Source organism: Echinops telfairi, unplaced genomic scaffold (assembly GCF_000313985.2).
Source record: "Echinops telfairi isolate 266 unplaced genomic scaffold, ASM31398v2 ScPeMD7_27;HRSCAF=92, whole genome shotgun sequence".
Taxonomy (NCBI): Eukaryota; Metazoa; Chordata; class Mammalia; order Afrosoricida; family Tenrecidae; genus Echinops; species Echinops telfairi.
Window position 1 is genome coordinate 3,251,395 of NW_022103924.1, and position 19,761 is coordinate 3,271,155.

Consider the following 19,761-nt stretch of genomic DNA (forward strand, 5'->3'; position numbering starts at 1 on the left):
GTGGTCTGTTGATTCTGTTTATCCTTTCAAAGAACCAACTTTTGGCAGCATTAATTTTTTCCATAGTTTCCTTAATTTCCCTCTCCTGAATACAAGCCCTGATTTTTTATAATTTCTTTTCTTTTGCTATTAGTAGGATTGTCCTGCTGACTATACTCTAGTTGTTGTAAAATTTGAGCCAGCATATCGATCATGCGTCTCTCTTCATTTCTCAGGTGTGCATGTATTGCTATGAAACGTCCTCTGATAACTGCTTTTGCTGTGACTCATCAGTTTGGGTACATTGTTGCTCATTCTCGTTGGCTTCTAGAAATTTCCTAATTTCATTTCTGATCTGGGCCAGTACACACTCCTTTTGCAGTAGAGTTATTCATCCTACAATTGTTTGCTCTTGTTTTCTTCATCTTCCTTTTGTTGATATCCAGCCTTATGGCGTGGGTAAACTACAGCTGTGTTGATACCAAGCCCCCCAATGGGCTCCAAATGGTCCCGGCTCCGGCAGAAACGGTGGCAGGGCCAAGGTTAAGCCCCAGCCAGCTTCTACTGAGGCAAGTCAAAAGCCCCCAGCCCCTCAAAACCCCATGGGCCTGTGCCTACTTATATTTATGATTCTCCTCCTGCGTTCCAGCTGTGTTGAATTTCCCTCTAAGCAACTCGCCTGGGCTGGTTTCTGCGGAGTCCCTCTGGTATGTATCACTCGGTCGCCATCTTCCCAGAAATTCCCTAATACTTAATCTTATGTTTTAAAATGTGAATTGGAGATCAATCTAACAGGACTCACAGATAAAAGAAATCCCCAAGTTTCAAAAAGGCCTGTCATCTTTTTGAACTAAGTGAGACCAACAACAATAGTAACTATTTACATACAATCAAAAACTCAACTCCTAGGGGAGTCTCTTAGTACTAGCCTAAGAGATCTAAAGGATTGTCGATGGGTTATTTTTGTTAAAGATCGATTTGAAAAGCAGTTTACAATATTGCCTTAGATCCTAACATAGAAGTTTGGGGGGAGAAGGGGGATACAATTGGATAAATACAATGGTAGGTGTTGCTCTTCAACTCTATCAGACCAAGCACACACCTCAAATCCTAAGGAGTTAAAGTCGAGGATTATTTTCGAACAAATTAAAGTCTTCTTGGATCTCCCTTCATAGGGCACTAAATTGCAACTTGTCATGTGTGGTTGGGCCACAGAATAAAAACAGCACCTAGCCCCTATGAGGCACCGGGTGGCTAAAACAAGGAGTGACTATAAAATTGTTAGCAAGATACTTGAATCCATGGAAGCCAGGTTTAAAAATATCATGCCTTGTTCATGCATGACTAACCCCTTTTAGCCACCTAGTGAATTTCAAACTGACTCCCATTAAGTGGGTAAATAGGATGCCTTGTATGTCTTTGATGCAGAACTTAACTAACCTAGGCTAACCCAAGCTTCAACTTTGACTGTTTGTAAGCTGTATATCTGCAGGTAAAGTGCCAGTTTTATACCCAAACTAATGAGTCAACCAAGTAAACTTCAAAAATCTGCTTTGCAGTATTGGCATCTGAGATAGTTTATTGTGCCAGCCTGGCCGATAAACACAAGTGGGATTAACTGAAGGGCAGAGAGATAAATGCCTTGGTGAGTCTCACCTTTCTTGTCTCTCGCTCTTTGATCATCGGACCAGTGTGTGGCTGCCTTGCTTGTCCTGTGCCTCAATTTAAAGGCTACACTACCTGTGGGACGCCTAGCCTGTGGACTGTGTCGCTGTAAGTTGAGGTCCCTTTAAGAGATCGCTGGAGCTGGGGACTGGCAGTTGGTGACCTGGCTGGCAGTTGGTGACCTGCCTTCTGATTGGCTGCTGTGCTGACATAGCCTAGCTCTCTCTATAAATAGAGGAAGATTTGGCAGCAGACAGGACTGGAAGGACTGCTAGTCTCTCACAACTCTCTCAAGGCAGTGAGTTGAATTGAGCCATTTGTAGTGCTTTATAATTTAACTGTTTCTTTCTTGTATTATATAATTATCTGTATATGATTTAACAGTTCATTTCTTGTTATATATCTAATTATCTTTATAAATAAACATATTGAATTATCAGCAATTTGGTTTTCTCTCTCTAGAGAACCCTGTCTAACACAGCATCTGACATCCTCAGACTGACTTGCTGAATTCTGCTTGATCAAATGAAAACTGGCTCGAGGGGTGGGCTTCCTCCTCTAGAGCCAAGCTTGCTGTTGATGGTGCTAGTGCCTGGAAAGTGGGCTGCAGTCACCCGCTGGCAAAACCCAAACACGAACTTACAAGACACCAGGAGCCTTTGTCTTAACATCCTGTCATTTTAGGTGACACCACTTGGCATTGTTAAGAAGCAGGCCTGTTTTTGAGGTAGCTACACAGCTCCTAAGATGCCCCACTTGGGTGGGGTGGCGTCAATTCCTGTTTCGCTGGTTGATACACTTGGAGCATCAACCTTTCGGAGTCTGACCTTTTTGGATGGGAAGGGGGGGAAAGCAGTGAGACCACAGCACATCTTCAAAGTTCATTTAGAAGTCGGCATCTAAGGTAAAGGAATTCTCTGTTTGGCTTGACATCACTCCCATCTTCTAGTACTCGCCTACTCTCTTCTCAAAGAAGTTCGTCTTCCCTTCCAGGGAAATGTTCTCCATAAAGTCAAATGGGTTTTCTACTTTGAACATCTTGTTGAAACCCAATTCCAGTGTTAGCCTGTCTGCCACGAATTCAATGTACTATGTCATTAAAGTGCAATTCATTCCAATCAGCTTCACGTGCAGGGCCTCCGTCAGGAATTCCTGTTCTCTCCTGACAGCATTCATGATTTCTTGTACTCTCTGCTCCGAAGGGTTGTACAGCAGGTGTTTGAACACGAGGCAGGCAAAATCACATTGCAAACCCTCATCTCTGCTAATAAGTTCATTGGAAAATGAGAGGCCAGGCATTAGTCCTCGTTTCTTGAGCCAGAAAATGGATGCAAATGAACCAGAGAAGATTCCTTCCACTGTCGCAAAGGCTACAACTCGCACTCCATAGGTAACTTCTTTGTTTCCAATCCAACGCAAGGCCCAATCTGCCTTCACCTTCACACAAGGCATTGTTTAAGTGGCATTGAAGAGATATTCCCTTTCCTTGGAATCTTTAATATAAGTGTCAATGAGGAGATTATACATTTCAGAATGGATGTTTTCCATAGTAATTTGGAAGCCACAGAAACAGAAATTTATAGGCTAAATCGCTCCACCAGGTTCTCATTCACTATGCTATCACTGGCTGCAAAGAAAGAACGTGTGATATGAAATATCTCTCCTCAGGCTTCCCAGTGCTGAATATCGTTAGACAGATCCACCTCCTCGGCCGTCCAAAAGGAAGCCTCAGCTTTCTTATACATCTGCCAAATGTCATGGTACTCGGTAGGAAAGATGATAAAGTGGTGGGGGTTCTCTTTCAGCAACTGCTCATCGTCCACACTGGAGACTGGACCTTTGGGGCTCTCCATCTCCTGGAAGATCTTCCTTGCCGCCTTGCTGGCCAGGATGCGGTTGCTGCTGAGGGACGGGGCGCTGCGCTGAAGATGTGCAGTGAGCGGGGTGGAGGTCTCCTCCCTGCCCGCTGCCCGGCCTGGCTCCCGGCCCCCGGACAACCACCTGCTCCACACCAGGCCATGCAGTGCACCGAGCAGCCCCTGCCTGACTCGAGTCCCTGTAGGGCACAGAGCCACTGCTCCTGTGGCTTCCCACGCCTCCTCGTCCCTAGCAGACCGAGGCTACTAGTCTTAAAAGTAATTTATTTTCCTGACCTTTGGTTGGACATATAATTCATTAGCATGCTATTTGGTGTCATCAAGTTAGTTTCCATTCATAGCAACAGAATGGAACCTTTGCTCAGTTTTCTACCAATTCACAATTGTTGCTATATGTGAAAGTATTCCTCTTCTTTGCTGATCTTATGCCCTTTTATAGGAACTAGTTTCTCCTGTAACATGTCCTAAGTATGTGAGAGGAAGTCGTACCATCTTTGCACCTAAGAGACATTCTCGTTGTACTTCTTCCAAGACAGATATTTGTTTGTCTGGTGGTCCATTGTTATCTCAATACTCCGCATTAACTCCATAATTCAGAGGCATCCATTTCTCTTAGGCCTTCCTTATTCATTGTCCAATTTCCATGTGCATATGAAGCAATTAAGAATACATGACTGGTTCAGGGATACCTTAAGTCTTCAAAGTGACATCTTTGCTTTTTTTTAACACTTTTGCCCAATATGATATGTTGTTTTGATTTTCTTTACCTGCTTCCAATTCAACTTTATAGTAGTTTATTTTAATTTGTGAGAAGTCTTTTATAATTGAAGATAGTGTTGCTATGCTGATGATATGTTCCATCCAATAGCTGCATCACTCAATCCACAGAGTAAGTGTATGTCTTGTGATACAGATTAGCACCTTGGAGAGTATGGCCCAAGGACTCTGGTCTCCAAGACCTTGTACACAGGATCTTCAAGGTTCTCCCTTTTCCAATAATGCATTTTGTGATACTGTATTTTCTTCATAAATTGGACTAAAACAGTTGCAACAGATTGAATGCAATATGAGATATGAGAATAAGTCATACACTGAGACTTACAAAGATATGAAACAGTTCCATTCTACTAAAAATGGTATTGGAAAGTATAGTTATTTTTCATAAATTATGATGTTGCTAACATGAAATGGGCTTTTTATATTATCTGTAAGTGAATTAACAGGTAGTATTGTAAAATGTCTTCAGATTTAATTACCAATGTGGCAATGAAACCCGTATAAACAAGATCTCTTCAGGGCTTTGAGACCAGATGATTTAAGAACTATACTGGATCTATTTAAGAACTATACTGGATCAATCAGCTTCACGTGCAGGGCCTCCGTCAGGAATTCAACTGTTAACCTCTCTTAAGTTTTAATCAGTGAGTCTATAAAATCTAGATTAAAATTAGCCCCAGAGACATGAGGTTGTAATCTCCTCTATATTTTTCAGGGAGTTGTCTTATAAACAAGGGAACTATCAAACAAAGCTATCAGTGCCCTATTGTAAATTTAAGAAGGAGTTGGAGGTTTCATGATTAGGATTGATTTTACTCATTTAAGTGATATGTCTTTATAGTATGACATAATCTGACCAGTCTGCATTTCTGTGTGACTTTCAACAAACATAGATATATATATATATGATTCCTTGGCAATCTTGGAAACCAAAATGATGGTTCTAACTACATTAATTCTTTTTTGAGGGGAGAGTACTTGGATGTTGCAAACAGTATGCTCAACTACTAAATGATAGGTCCCTGGTTCAAGTTCACTCAGAAGTAACTCAGAAGAAAGGTTTGGTTGGTGATCTTCCAAAATGTCAGCCATTGAAAATCTTGGAGAGCATGGTGTTCTGCTTGACACACATGAGGTCACCATGCATTGGAATCAACTTAAGGGTAACTGGTTTTATTTTTTAACTGTTCCATGGAGACATGGAAATGGAGTCACATGCTTGGTAAAATAGCAGGGCAGTGAAAAAGAGGAAGACTTATTAGAAATGGAGTCACATGCTTGGTAAAATAGCAGGGCAGTGAAAAAGAGGAAGACGTATTAGAAATGGAGTCACGTGCTTGGTAAAATAGCAGGGCAGTGAAAAATAGGGAGACTTTCCACAGGATGGATTGACACAGTGGCTGCATCGATGAGCTCAAACATAACAACAATTGTAAGGATGGCACAGGAACAAGTGGTGTTTCATTCTGTTGTACATAGGGTCACTATGAGTTGGAACCGACTGGATAGCCCCTAACAACAACCAGAAGCCTGAATCAAGGGCCTCTAGTGGCACAGTGAGTAAAATATGTTGGCTGCTAGCTAAAAAGGCTGGCTTTTTGAACCCACCACACCTCCATATGACAAAAGAGCTGGCAGTGTTCTCCCATAAATATCACAGCTTAGGAAATGTTCTGGTACAGTTCTACCTTGTCATGGAAGCTACTAGGAGTCAAAATCAACTCTATGATACATCAACAAGCTCTGGTCTAGTTCATTTGACTATAACTATAATTGTATTTTAAATCTTTAGGGCAAGTGATTGCTTACTTTTTAAGTATCTGCAGAACCTGGAGAGCTTTCCCTGGTAACTTCTTCCAAGGTTGATGTGTGTAACTGTTTTCTCACTTATGACCTATACCGGGAGACGGAACCTTTCTCCCTCTGCCCAGCTTTCTTGCCTGCAGTATGGCTTCAATGCGCCAGTTCTCTTCATAGGCAGCAGTATCCTTAGGGTCTTCCCTTGTGTGCCCTACCACATGGATAGGGAGTAAGTTTTCCTCCTTCTCTGAACTTAATAACGCATTTTACATATGTGATATTGGAGATGATTTGCGTGAAAATTGTCTTATGTTGTTTGTTGGGTTGTGCCCAATACACCACCACCACTACCACCCTGCTGCCCAGTTTTCTTTCAAGATTATACTTGTCAAGAACCATCTGCCTTTTGTTTTATATGGGCCCAGCTGCAAATGCTTTTTTAAGTAAGCAAAATATAGGTGTGTATTTCATTATAAAAAGTAATGCAACAATACTAATCTGAGGTTTGGAGGATATTAAAAGACTTGGTTTCTGGAAATCTTTTTAAACTTGGGAACCTTTTTAAAACCTGCTATTACCTATCACTTAAAAATGGATCTGCAACTATCTAAGTAGGTGGCCTTCTGTGGCTTGGCTTGCATTAGAGTGTCCTGTTTGTTTCTTACATATAAAGGAACAAATTTAAATCACTAGGTGCTAAACCAACAAATTTCAGTGTGGATTTCTTAAAAAAACAATGGTAGTTCTTGCTCTGTAATGGTAGCCATTACTTTTTTATGTCCATCCAGTTTCTGCAGACGCTACCTTCTTTTCTGTTCTTCCCTTTTCTTTCTGAAATAAAGGGGGCATCTTGTGAATGGATTGCTTTGAAGAAAATGTAGAGGAAAGGAGAGCACTGACCTTGACATGTGATTACTTTTCATGAGCGTGGATAAGTATAGGATGCAAGGCTTGCCAGGCCTTCAATTCTTTGCCTTTTTTTTTCTTCTTAACATTTCTAAAGGTTTTGTTAGGACTTTCAAATGGAACTTCCAGCCTTGGACCATGTCCATTAAATAGTGGTGTGGTCTGAGCCATAGCAGCAGCACAACTGTTATTTTCCCTGAACCAGTTTCACAGAGGTTAACTGAGCTGGAATTGATGAGAGAAGAGCAATGCAAGGGACCATGAGTATACTGTGTGTAGGCTTTACACCCCCTTCTTCATTCTATGTCAAATCTTTTCTTTTTTAAAGTAGAGTTTTTATCAACTTGATGTTAAAAAAATCAAATTATTGAAAAATGCTAAAATCTATTGAAAATGGTCTCTTTACATAATTGCATTTTTCTATTGCATAGTGGCAGATGCATTTATAAAACGAAGTTTATTGTAGGGACTTGATTTCTTGTTGGGAGATGTGTTACAGTTCAGCACAATCTTAATTTAGCACTCTCTCAGTCTAAATACAGTTCACAATCCTAATTCACTTGATGTAGAGGGCCCCTTTTGAGTGTCTGACTCAAAAAGATCACCAGAGTGAGAAAACAACGGGACCAACAGTTCCGGGGGGACATGGGAGAAGAGAGGGGGAGATGGAGGGAAAGGAAGTGGTGTTAACAAACTCAGGGACAAGGGAACAACAAGTGATCCAAATTGGTGGTAAGGAAGGGTGTAGGATGCTTGGTAGGGTGTGATCGAGGGTAATGTAACCAAGAGGAATTACTGAAACCCAAATGAAGGCTGAGCATGATAGTGGGACAAGAGGAAAGTGAAAGGAAATAGAGGAAAGAACTCCTAGTTCTTTATAGGGCATTTATAGAGGTCTTAATATAGGTATGTACATATGTAAATATATTTCTATATGATGAGGAAATAGATCTATTTGCATATATGTATAGGTTTAGTATTAAGGTAGCAGATGGACATTGGGCCTCCACTCAAGTGCTCCCTCAATGCAAGAATAGTTTGTTCTATTAAATTGACATTCCATGATGCTCACCTTCCTGACATGATTACCAAAGACAAAGCGGGTGCAAATGTGGTGAAGAAAGCTGATGGAGCCCAGCTATGAAAAGATACAGCGTCTCGGGTCTTAAAGACTTGAAGGTAAACAAGCGGCCATCTATCTCAGAAGCAACAAAGCCCACATAGAAGAAGCACACCAGCCTGTGTGATCATGAGGTGCCAAAGGGATCAGTTATCAGGCATCAAAGAACAAAAATCAAATCATTGTGAATGAGGGAGAGTGCAGATTGGGGACCCAAGACCATCTGTAGGCAATATACATCTGTAGGCAACTAGACAAGAGCCAGTCAGGGTGCAGTATAACAACGATGAAACTTACAACTTTCCTTTAGTCCTAAACGCTTCCTCCCCCCCTCCCCCACTCTCATGATCCCAATTCTACCTTACAAATATGGCTAGACCAGAGGATGTACACTAGTACATATAACACAGGGAATCCAGGACAGATGATCCCTTCAGGACCAGTGGTGAGAGAGGGTGGAGGGAAGGTAGGGTAGAAAGGGGGAACCAATTACAAGGATCTACATATAACCTCCTCCCTGTGGGATGGACAACAGAAAAGTGGGTGAAGGGAGATGATGGACAGTGTAAGATATGACAAAATAATAATAATTTATAAATTGCCAAGGGTTCATGAGGGAGGGGGAAGCAGGGAGGGAGGGGAAAAATGAGGAGCTGATGCCAAGGGGTCAAGTAGAAAGCAAATGTTTTGAGAATGATGATGGCAACAAATGTACAAATGTGCTTGACACTGGATGTATGTATGGATTGTGACAAAGAGTTATATGAGCCCCAATAAAATGATTAAATAAATTTTTAAAAAGATTACCAAAGTATATTCCTGATTAACATAAGTTTATTCTTAGTTCAGATAAATATCTAAAGTTAAAATATAAAACAGCAACAACAACCCCAAACCCCTAAACTTTGCCATCAAGCTGATTCTGATTCATGGTGACTCCCTGTGCCGTAGAACTACTTCATAGGTTTTTCTTGGCTAGGGTCTTTCCAGAAACAGATCACCAGGCCTTTCTTCAACTGCATTGTTAGGAGATTGAAACCACCAACCTGTTGATTAGTAGTCAAACACAAACCATTTGTGCTACCCAGGGATCTCTAAAGGTAAAACACATAAGAACAATTGGGGGGATGGCACCGACTGGGCAGTATTTCATTCTGTTGTACATACGGTTACTATGAGTAGGAACCAACTCAATGACACATAGCAAAGATAACATGGGGCTACATTCCTCTGACCTTTTCATACTTCACAAGCTCATTATCATCCCAAAGCAATTTCTCTGTGGCTGAGGTTACACATGCTCCCACACGTTTTCCTTCTTTACCAATGCTGGCATCAATTAACACTCCCACAGATCTCTGTTCTGCTGGGGCTGGTAATTCATTGCAATGGCCACATAGAACTCATAGATATTACTCACAATTATGAGTTATGCAACTAAGAAGTTACAATTCAGGATCAGGAGTGCTCGGGGATACAGCTCTTACTGGAGTGTTTCACAGCCATGTCTGCTTTTTTACCTCTTAGCCAAGCAGTCCTTGAGCAGTCCCTGCTCAGACAATGTTAGAGAGTCCTTTTTGTGCTGCTGCTGAATGCCCCATAGGCACTTCACATCACCTGGAAGCCTCAGATTGAAAGCCCAGAGTTCTAACTCTGAGTTAGCAAACCTACCTTCTCCTGATTAAGTATCTAAGGCAGCCCACTTGGCAAGTGAGCCTTCTGCCTCAAGGCACTCAGCTTTACTATAGGCTGGGAATCCAACTGGAGATTCAGCATGCAGGGATCTCAGCATCCAAAGGATGCACTCCACTCCTGCCTCTTCTTTGTTGATGATGGTGAGGTCTTATCCCTCTCCTGTTTCTGAGAGGGCTCACTTTATGTATGTATGTATCCATTTATTTATACTTTTAATTTTTATTTTAATGAAGTATTATAGCAGATTATGCGTTTTACATTCAACAATATATACCTCTTTTGTTTCAACTCATCTATTTCAGCCCTCTCAATGTATAAGTAAGATGACAAAACTGGCCAGTTCTTGTGTTAGATTTCTACACTCCCTATTTGCATAGACTTACCCTGTCATTTGGTGAGAGTTACAAAGATTATGGCTAGAAGAGCCATATCAAGTAATTCAGTACACCATACCATTATACTAATAATATACATTTTGATGTTGTTTTATAGATTTAAAATAAAGCCATATGTGAAAGGGGTTTTTATAACTTCATGGAAAAGTTATGATTAAAATATAATGGAACTTTTCTATGACTCCTTTGAAGCCCCTCCTACAATCTCATTTCATTCTCATAGCAACCTCATGATACTCCAGAGCAAGTATAATTGTCTCCATGTTACAAATGGGAGGACACACACACACACACACACACACACACACAAATAAATAAAACACAACTGTGAGGACAAAATTATGAATTTGCTTATGGTCCCCATCTGTAAGTAAAGGGAGCAGGTTGGGTACTCCTATCACTGACCCTAATACATACTCAGTTCCTCTGCAGTGAAAGTGAAGCTACCCCTTTGGCTTCTCATTAGATAATGACGCAGGGAAAGGGATCTTGCGTTTGTATTTTATTAAGAGCTTTGTTAGTGCATTGGGCTACTAACTGCAAGGTTGGCTGTTCTGCCAGTGACTGGGAGAGAGGTGAGGCTGTCTACTTTCATAAATAGAAGAAATGATGAGCTGGACAAAAAAATTTCAAAAGCCAGGTAGACAAGATAGAGTAAAATAATATAACAAAATGTTCCTGGAGTCACAAAAGCAAAAAGGAAGCACATGCTCAGCATTAGTAAACTGAAAAAAATTTTTGAAGGAAAACATTCAAACTTTGAGTTACATTTTTGAAAGATTATATGGAATAACAGGGCACATCAAAGTAAGAGGGAATATAGAGTTATTGTACCAATAAGAACTGGTCAGTGTTCAACCATTTCAAAAGGTGGCGTATATAAAAAACTGCTGGTATTGAAGGAAGAGGTTCAAGCTGCACTGAAAGCATTGATGAAAAATAGGACTCCAGAAATTGATGGTGTATGAGACTGGGTTCTCTAGAGAAGCAAAACCAGGACACTAACGAGTATATATGAGTAGATAAGTTTATATAGTGAAAAAGAATTATAACAGCCAAGCAGCACACACAAGAGTACAGAGAGCTCAGTCAGACTCACTTTTGTGGATGAGTTCATACATTGAAGGTCTTTCACACTCATGCGGCCACTAGGTCCAAAGGCCAAAGAAGCAGTAGGAAGAGGAGGTGGTGAAGTGTAGTGGAAGCCAGTAGCGCAGTGTGGTGAAGGCAAGTCTATGCCAAGCATTTTGAGCAGTACATTGTCAGGAAGCTGCTCCTAATGAGACTACGTTGTTAGGTGATGTCCAGTTAGTTCTGATGTATAGTGACCCTATATACAACATAATGAAATACCGCCCAATCCTTCACCATCCTTACAATTGTTATGCTTGAACCCCTTGTTACAGCTACTATGTCAATCCATTATATGAAATCTCTTTCTTTTTCACTGACTCTATTTTTTCAGGCATGATGTACTTCTCCAGGTGCTGTATTCACCCGATAATATGCCTAACTACATGAGACATAGTTTTACCATCCTTGCTTTTAAGGTTCATTCTGGCTATGCATCCTCTAAGATAAATTTGTCTGTTTTTGAAGATGTTTTCAGTATCCTTCACCTACACCATAATTCAAATGTATCACTTCTTCTCTGGTCTTTCTTGTTCATTGTCCAGCTTTCTCCTGCATTTGAAGCAATAGAAGATACTGTGATTTAGGTCTGGTGCAGTTACAGTTCTTGAAGTGACATCTTTGCTCCATGACACTTCCCAGAAGCCTTTCACAGCAGATTTGCCGAGAGCAATACCTCATTTTATTTCCTGACTGCTGCTTCCATCGATGTTTGTGGATTCAAGTAAAGTGAAATCCTTGGCAATTTCGATCTTTTCTCTGTTTATCATGAAATTGTTTATTGGTCCTCTTGTGAAGATTTGCTTTCTTTTCCTTCAGATGTGATCCACACTGTAGGCTGCAGTCTTCGATCTTTATAGCAAGTACGTCAAATCCTGTTTGCTTCCAATAAGCAAGGCTGTCTCATCTTCATATCACAAAGTTGTTAATGAGCCTTCCTTCTATCCTGATGCCTCATTCTTCTTATAATCCAGTTTCTTGGATGATTTTCATAGCAAACATCAATTAAACATTGTGAAAGGATACAACCCTGATGCACAGCTTTCCTGAGTTTAAGCCACTCAGTATCTTCTTGTTCACTTTGAATGGCTGCATCTTTGTCTATGTACAGGGTCAGACTTGATCATAATGAACTGTTCTGAAATCCTGTGCTTCCAAATGTTATCCATAATTTGTTATGAAACACACAGATGAATTCTTTTCATAGTAATTAAAATACAAACATTATGCTGTTATTTTCTGCTTTCAGCCAAGAGCCATCTGATATCAGAAATTATATCCCTTGTTCCATGTTCTCATGACTCTGGCTTGAATTTCTGGTAGTTCCCTTGCAACAGTTTTAAGATTATTTTTAGCAAAATTTTACTTGCTTGTGATATGAATGATATTGTTCAATAGTTTCCACATTCTGTTGGACCACCTTTCTTTGGAATGTACAAATATGGATCTCTTTCAGTCAGTTGTCAGCTGCCTTCCAAATTCCTTGGCATAGATGACTGAATACTTCCAGTACCGCATCAGCTATTCAATTGCTATTCCACAAGTTCTTGATATCTTGTTTTTCACCAATGCCTTCAGTGCAGCTTGGACCTCTTCCTTCAATACCATCAGTTCTTGATACATGCCATCTCTTGAAACGGTTGAGCATTGACCAATTCTTTTTGGTTCATTGACTGTGTATTCATTCCATCCTCCTTTGATGTACCTTGTATTGGTCTATATTTTTCCCCATACAATCCTTCCATAATGCATCTCAAAGTTTGAATGTTGTTCTTCACTTCTTTCAGCTTACAAATGCTGAGCATGTGCTTCCTTTTTGCTTTTGTAGCTCCAAGTCTTTGAACATTTTGCTACAATATTTTACTCTATCTTGTCTAGCTACTCTTCGGTATGTTATGTTCAACTTTTGCTTCATCATTTCTTTCTTTTGCTCTAACTTCTGTAATTCTGGAGCAAATTTCAGAGTCTCTTCTGATATATATTTTGATCTAATAAGACTAAGCCAGTTGTATAGCTGAGAGAACTTTTCTGTACTTACTGTTTACAGAGACATATTTTAACATGGCTTATTTGGAATAAACCTGTGCATTTATACACTGGAACTCTAATAGCAATTCTTTAACACTTACTTTTGTATAGGTTTAATTGAATTCTACATAATGAAAAATGCTAGCAAAATTTTTAAGGTATAGTCATCTTATTTTAAAATTTACATGAAAAAGTGCAGGCCCTATAATACATCCTGAAACAATTTTGACAAAGAATAAAGTAGAAAGAATCAGTGTATCTGATATTAAAACATACTGCAGAGACATTGTGGTCTTGGTGTACATAGAAAAACAGAATAGAGAATTTAAAAATAGATCTACACAAGTATACTCAAATGATTTTTGAAAGAGGATAAAAATAAAGAACAGACTTTTTAATAAACAGTTCTGGAATAATTGAACATCTGTAGGCAAAAAATATGAACTAAATAAACCTCACACCTTAAATGAACTTGGCTTTACCTCAGAAGCACCTTAGACTTAAGACTGAAATTCCCTAGTATGAGAAAAAACAGGTGACTGCTATCCTGAGAACATAGAACTAGTCGACATTGGACTTGGTTTAGATCTTTTGTCTTGGGAGCACACAATGAGTAGTGTGTACTCCAATGTACTTAACTATTTTAATGTCTTCCTTGGTTTATTTATTTATTTATTTATTTATTTAAGCATTTTATTAGGGGCTCATACAACTCTTATCACAATCCATCCATACATCAATTGTGTAATCATTTTATTAGGGGCTCATACAACTCATCACAATTCATACATACATCAATTGTGTAAAGCGCCTCTGTACATTCATTACCCTCATCCTCAAAACATTTCCTCTCCACCTAAGCCCCTAATCACGGTTCTGCCATTGTCAATGAATACTGCTGAAAGTTTTTCCTTACCACCAACCTCCATGGTTTGTGTAGTGTCCAGTCACTTTAGAGTTTAATCTATACAAGTCAATAATTCACAGATTTTAGTTCACAGTTGGCCTATACACATGTAATTTCCTTTTCTCAACAGTGTTTTAAATTCTCTATCATTGGCTAAATTAATGACTCTATTACTAGAATTACCTTATTCCCCAGGGATGTAATTGATAATGTCCTAACATAAATTGACAATGATAACTCTAAGGCAAAGCAGAGACACATGAAAGGATTTGGGGGCTTTCACTTAATTTAAGCTTCCATCTAAAAGCAATTAGTTCTTATGACCTGGCCCTGCTTATGCTCATTCTCATGAAGAAATCATTGAAGATATGGGTCCTATAGCAAAGTGTGATGAAGAAACTAGATGGTGCCAGACTATCAGAGGGAATATTGTTTGGGGTCTTAAAGACATCTTCAAACAAGCAGCCATTTAAGTGAGGCATCAACTAAGTCCACATGGAAGAAACACACTAGCCTCTGGGATCCAAGGATTGTAAATAATGAAATCCAAATCTGAAGGAGGGAATGGTATTACAGCTTAATTATGAGCACCCAGTTTGGAAAAAGCTATGGATGACAGTGGAAACTCAGAATCCATTTGCAGGGTCCACACATGGATTAAACCTTTAGTGAATCATTTCTGACCATAATCGAGGGAATGTGAATATCCTTGTTATCAGACAGAGAGCATTATAAAGTATTATGACAGATATAGTTAATGTATAATTAATCTTATCATTTGATCTTCCTTTTGACCTATGTTTGAGTTTTTTTAAAAAATTGAAGGAAATGCATGTAGATCAAGCCTCTAGTGAATACCTTTGACCATAGATGAGGGATAAGAATAGCCTTGCTATCATGCAGAGTGCATTGGAAAGTGAATTGTTGCCAATGCAGTTAGGCTAAAATTTAATGCCTTATCAGTTGATCTCCCTTTGACCCATTTTAAACTTGTTCTAGTTTTTAATATTTTCTGCTTTCTTATTAATTGAAGCTTTTTGCTTTACTCTGTAAATGTTGTGCATTTTATTTTATGTTTTTTGTTTAGATGCTTTTCTATATATAAAATCCAGGATTGGTAAATCTATAGTGACAGTAACTGGATTAATGGTTCCTTGGGGGTACAACAGAAGAGGTTGTAGGGAAATGGGAAGTTAAAAATGATAAGTACAAGAACAAGGAAAATGTTCTAAAAGATGATTGTACAACTGTTGTTGATATGATTGAACTATTGACGTTTATAGTTTATGATTATATGCCAATAAACTTTTGGTTTAAAAAAAAGCTCAAGCTACATCATGAACTTTATTGTAAACATAACTCTACAAGGTGAAAACAAATCTTCAGGATCTAGAGTTAGGTAAAAATTAATAAGTAGGACATGATAAAAAACATCATGTTTTTGTTTTTGTTTTGTTTTTATGTTTTACATACCATACCAAAATCCAAACCCACTGCCATCAAGGCTGTTCTGACTCATATGTTTCCCAAAGTGGGCAATAGTATTCCCTGGTGGGTGCTGGGATGATTTAGGGCACCTACAAAAGCAGATACCTACACTTTATTTTAGATTATGGACTCTGGTATACACATTTTTAATTGCCTGGAGGACACTGAGGAATGTTTTTTTATAGGGGGCCAAATAATTTGGGGGACCTACGTTATAGATAGGGTTTCCGAGGCTATAAGTATTCATAGGAACAGATAGCCTCATCTTTCTCCCATGTAGTTGCTGGTGGGTTTGACCTTGCAGTTAGCAGTTCAAAACTTATCTGACAGTGCCCTCAGAGCCCTTAGGGACTTCATAGTAGCAACGAAAATAAAAGACAAGAACTTAAACGCCAACAAGAAAAAAACGTCAAATTTTCTAAATTAACAAGGCCAAGACTATGATGTGATAATCAATGAAATATAAAACTTAAGGACTATGATCTAGCATTGTTACCAAGATAAATGATATTTTAAAAATAAAATCGAACCAAAATTCTCATGATGAACAAGATAGCAAAAATTTTAAAAACAGCATATGAAATGATGGAGATGGGAAAATACTGGGAGGTTGCCAAAATTAAAGGCAACAGAGAAAAATACTGTTATATGCACAATTCTGCAATAAATTGTGTGGTGATCTCCTAGTTGATGCTTAGATAAATACCAGGATAAACGGCTGAGAGAGAAATTAGGAGTAAACCCATGAATATATATATATAGGTTTGACAGAGGATATTTGTATCTGTAGTATCTCTGCTGCAAATATAACTGAGTATAAAATTACAAAACAATCTTAGACATAACCAAACACCTTGAACTTGCTGGGCCTGGGAGTTCAGAACCATTTGTCTTGGGGGAGTCAAAGGTCAATTGGCATAACATAGTTCACATAGGAGCCCTAATGGTATTTGTGAGTAAGCATTGGGTTATCTACTGCCAGGTCAGTGATTCAAACCTCCCAGCCATTCCTTAGGAGAAAGATGAGGCTGACTGCTCCCAGACAGATTTACATCAGAAACTAGGGTCACTATGAGTTGGAATCAATCAAAGACTATTTAAGTGTTAGTTCACAAAAACAGTGTTCTGCATCCTACTTTGTGGAGTACTGACTCGGACCATAAAAGTTCATAAACAGCCATCTATGTTAGTCCTTAGTCTTGGTAGACTAGAGAAACAAATTCAGGGAGACTCATGTATAAAAAAGAGCTCATATACAAGAACAATTGAATATTGAGAAAACATCCCAGCCCAGTCCAGATCAAGTTCATAAGTCCAATATTAGTTCATATGCCCGATACCAATCTATAAATTCCTCTTCAGATTCACACAACGCATGCAATGACACCGAACGCAGGAAGATCACAGGCCAGTGGGTGGAGAATCTTGTGGATCCAGTGGCAGTGGAAGCGTCTCAGCACTGGCAGGGGTCTCCATTGTGGCTCCTTCAGCTACAGGGCTGTAGTGTAGTTCCATGTGTCTTGTCAACAGGAATGTCTTGCAGGGACTGTCCGAGTGTTGGCCTCCAGTGAGCTATTTACCTCTTGAGGTGTTCCAACCTGCGACCTGATCGATAGGCTAAATTCCACCCCTTCACTCTTAAGTCTCAAAATGACAACAGAGTATGTAACTACCACACCATCTAAGGTGCAGCTGTTCATCTTTTCTTGTCCTGGAAAAAGGTGAATCATGAAAATGGAGACACATGGAAACAGTTCATCCAGTGGGACTAATGGCCTTTATAGACATCAGCCTCTATAACCTGAGATCAGAAAAATTAATAGTATTTGGTTATCACTACCAACTCTGACAAAGATTACATTAGAAGTTCTTGGTTATATTAGAGAAAAATGTGGAGCAAATCGCAAAAGTATACAAGAGACTAGCCTTACTGTTCAGTTTGAGACTGGTTCAACCCTAAAAACAATAGCCCTTAGTCACTATATATCTAGAACTGAATTCACCCCATGTTAGAACTATCAACCATTTAAGGTAAAAAGGACAGCATTTACCCAAAGAGAAATTTCTTCCTGCACAGAAGAAGTGAGATAAATGGTGGTGATTAAGGGGATTGTAATAGATGAATTGAAATAAAATATAAATGACTTATTGAATATAAAACTGAAGAACTGCTTTCTAAACTTGCACTTCATTCACAATAAAAGCTTCATTTTTAAAAGGATCTGACTCTGCCCTTGTACAACTCACTCTTATTACCGTAATCCTAAAACAATACCCACTGCCAATGAGTTGATTCTGACTCAAAGAAACCCTGTAGAACAGAGTAGAACTGCCCCTGTGCCTTTTCAAGGCTGTAAATCTTACTGCTATCACTTGATTCTGATTCATAGCAACTCTATAGGACAGGGTAGAACTGCCCCTGTTGGTTTCCAAGACTAACTTTTACAGTAATAGTAAACCTCATCTTCCTCCCACAGTGGTGTTTTTGAACTGCTGACTTTCCAGTTAGCACCCCAAAACATAGTCCATCAAACCACTAGGGCTTTTTAGCCTGTGTTTATTTAAACCTCTGATATTTTGTTAATTGTGTATTTTTGCAGTTTCGTCCTTTGTAAATATTAAAATATTATATCTTTAATACTGAAGTTTTTAAACCTTTAAGTTTTTACACTCAAGACCAGTGTCTTATTCACCTTGGTAATTAGACTGACTGCTGACTTCTCACAGAATTAATGGAAACCTGACATAGTGGAATGATCTCTTCAAATCCTGAGGAAAAAACTAACTAGCAAACATTTTATTGGGGGCTCTTATAACTCTTATTACACTCCATACATCAATTGTACCAGACATATTTTTACATATGTTGCCATCATTCTTTTCTAGACAATTACTTTCTATTGAGCCCTTGCGATCAACTTCACTCCTCCCCACCTTGATATATTATTATTATTATAAATTATTATGATAGATTATAAATTATTATTTTCATATCTCACATTGACCACTGCCTCCCTTACCTTTAATTTCTATTGCTCTTCCCCCTGGATCACTCCCCCCCCTTCTTTCATGCCTTCCCCCTAACCTTCTGGTATCACTATTCCCGTTTCTGTTCTTGGATTCCATTTTTTGTGATCTCTTATCTATGCCAATGTGCATGCTCCAGTCAATCCGAAGTGAGAAGCAGCCCTGGAGTCGTGATAGTGGGGGGTGAGGAAGCCTCAAGGAACCAGAGGAATAATATGTGTTTCATCGGTGTTTTACTGCATCTTGGTTGACTCATCCCTTCCCTGTGACCCCTCTGTGGGAGGATGTTCCATTGTCTACAGATGGACTTTGGGCCTCTGCTCCCACCCCACATGTTCTCAACAATATGTTTTTGTGTATTTGTTTTTATAGGTCTTCTGATGTCTGTTACCCAGTCCATATGATAACTAATAATAGCACTGACTTGTGTGTATCTTCCATATGGGCTGTTGCTTCTCTGCTGGATGGCCGCTTGCTTAACTTCAAGCCTCTAAGACCCCAGACACTATATCTTTTAATAGCCGGGCACTATCTGTTTTCTTTACCACATTTGCTTACGCACCCATTTTGTCTTCAGCGATTGTGCCGGGAGGGTGAGCATCACAGAATGCCAGTTTGTTAGAGCAAAGTATTCTTGTATTGAGGGAGAGTATGAGCAGAGGTCTGAAGTCCATCCACTACCTCAGTGTATTGCAATATATATATGCCAATAGCTCTATTTTTATAGTGTAAAGCACATTTGTACATTCATTGCCCTCATCATTCTCAAAACAGTTCCTCTCCACTTAAGCCCCTGGCATTAGGTCCTCATTTTTCCCCTCCCTCCCCGCACCCCCCTTCCTCATGAGCCCTTGATAATTTATAAATTATTATTTTGTCATATCTTACCCTGTCTGACATCTCCCTTCACCCACTTTTCTGTAGTCCGTCCCCCAGGGAGGAGGTCACATATAGATCCTTGTAATC

At 39.3% G+C, this 19,761-nt stretch overlaps 1 protein-coding gene and 1 pseudogene across 2 annotated transcripts in view; one reads left to right on the forward strand and one right to left on the reverse strand.

The window, feature by feature from the left end:
• The window catches only part of FANCC (FA complementation group C), a 368,220-nt gene that overhangs the window by 202,995 nt on the left and 145,464 nt on the right, over positions 1-19,761 (forward strand). The gene's annotated exons all lie outside the window — the stretch shown is intronic.
• On the reverse strand, positions 2,530-13,150 carry LOC101662507 (annotated as a pseudogene).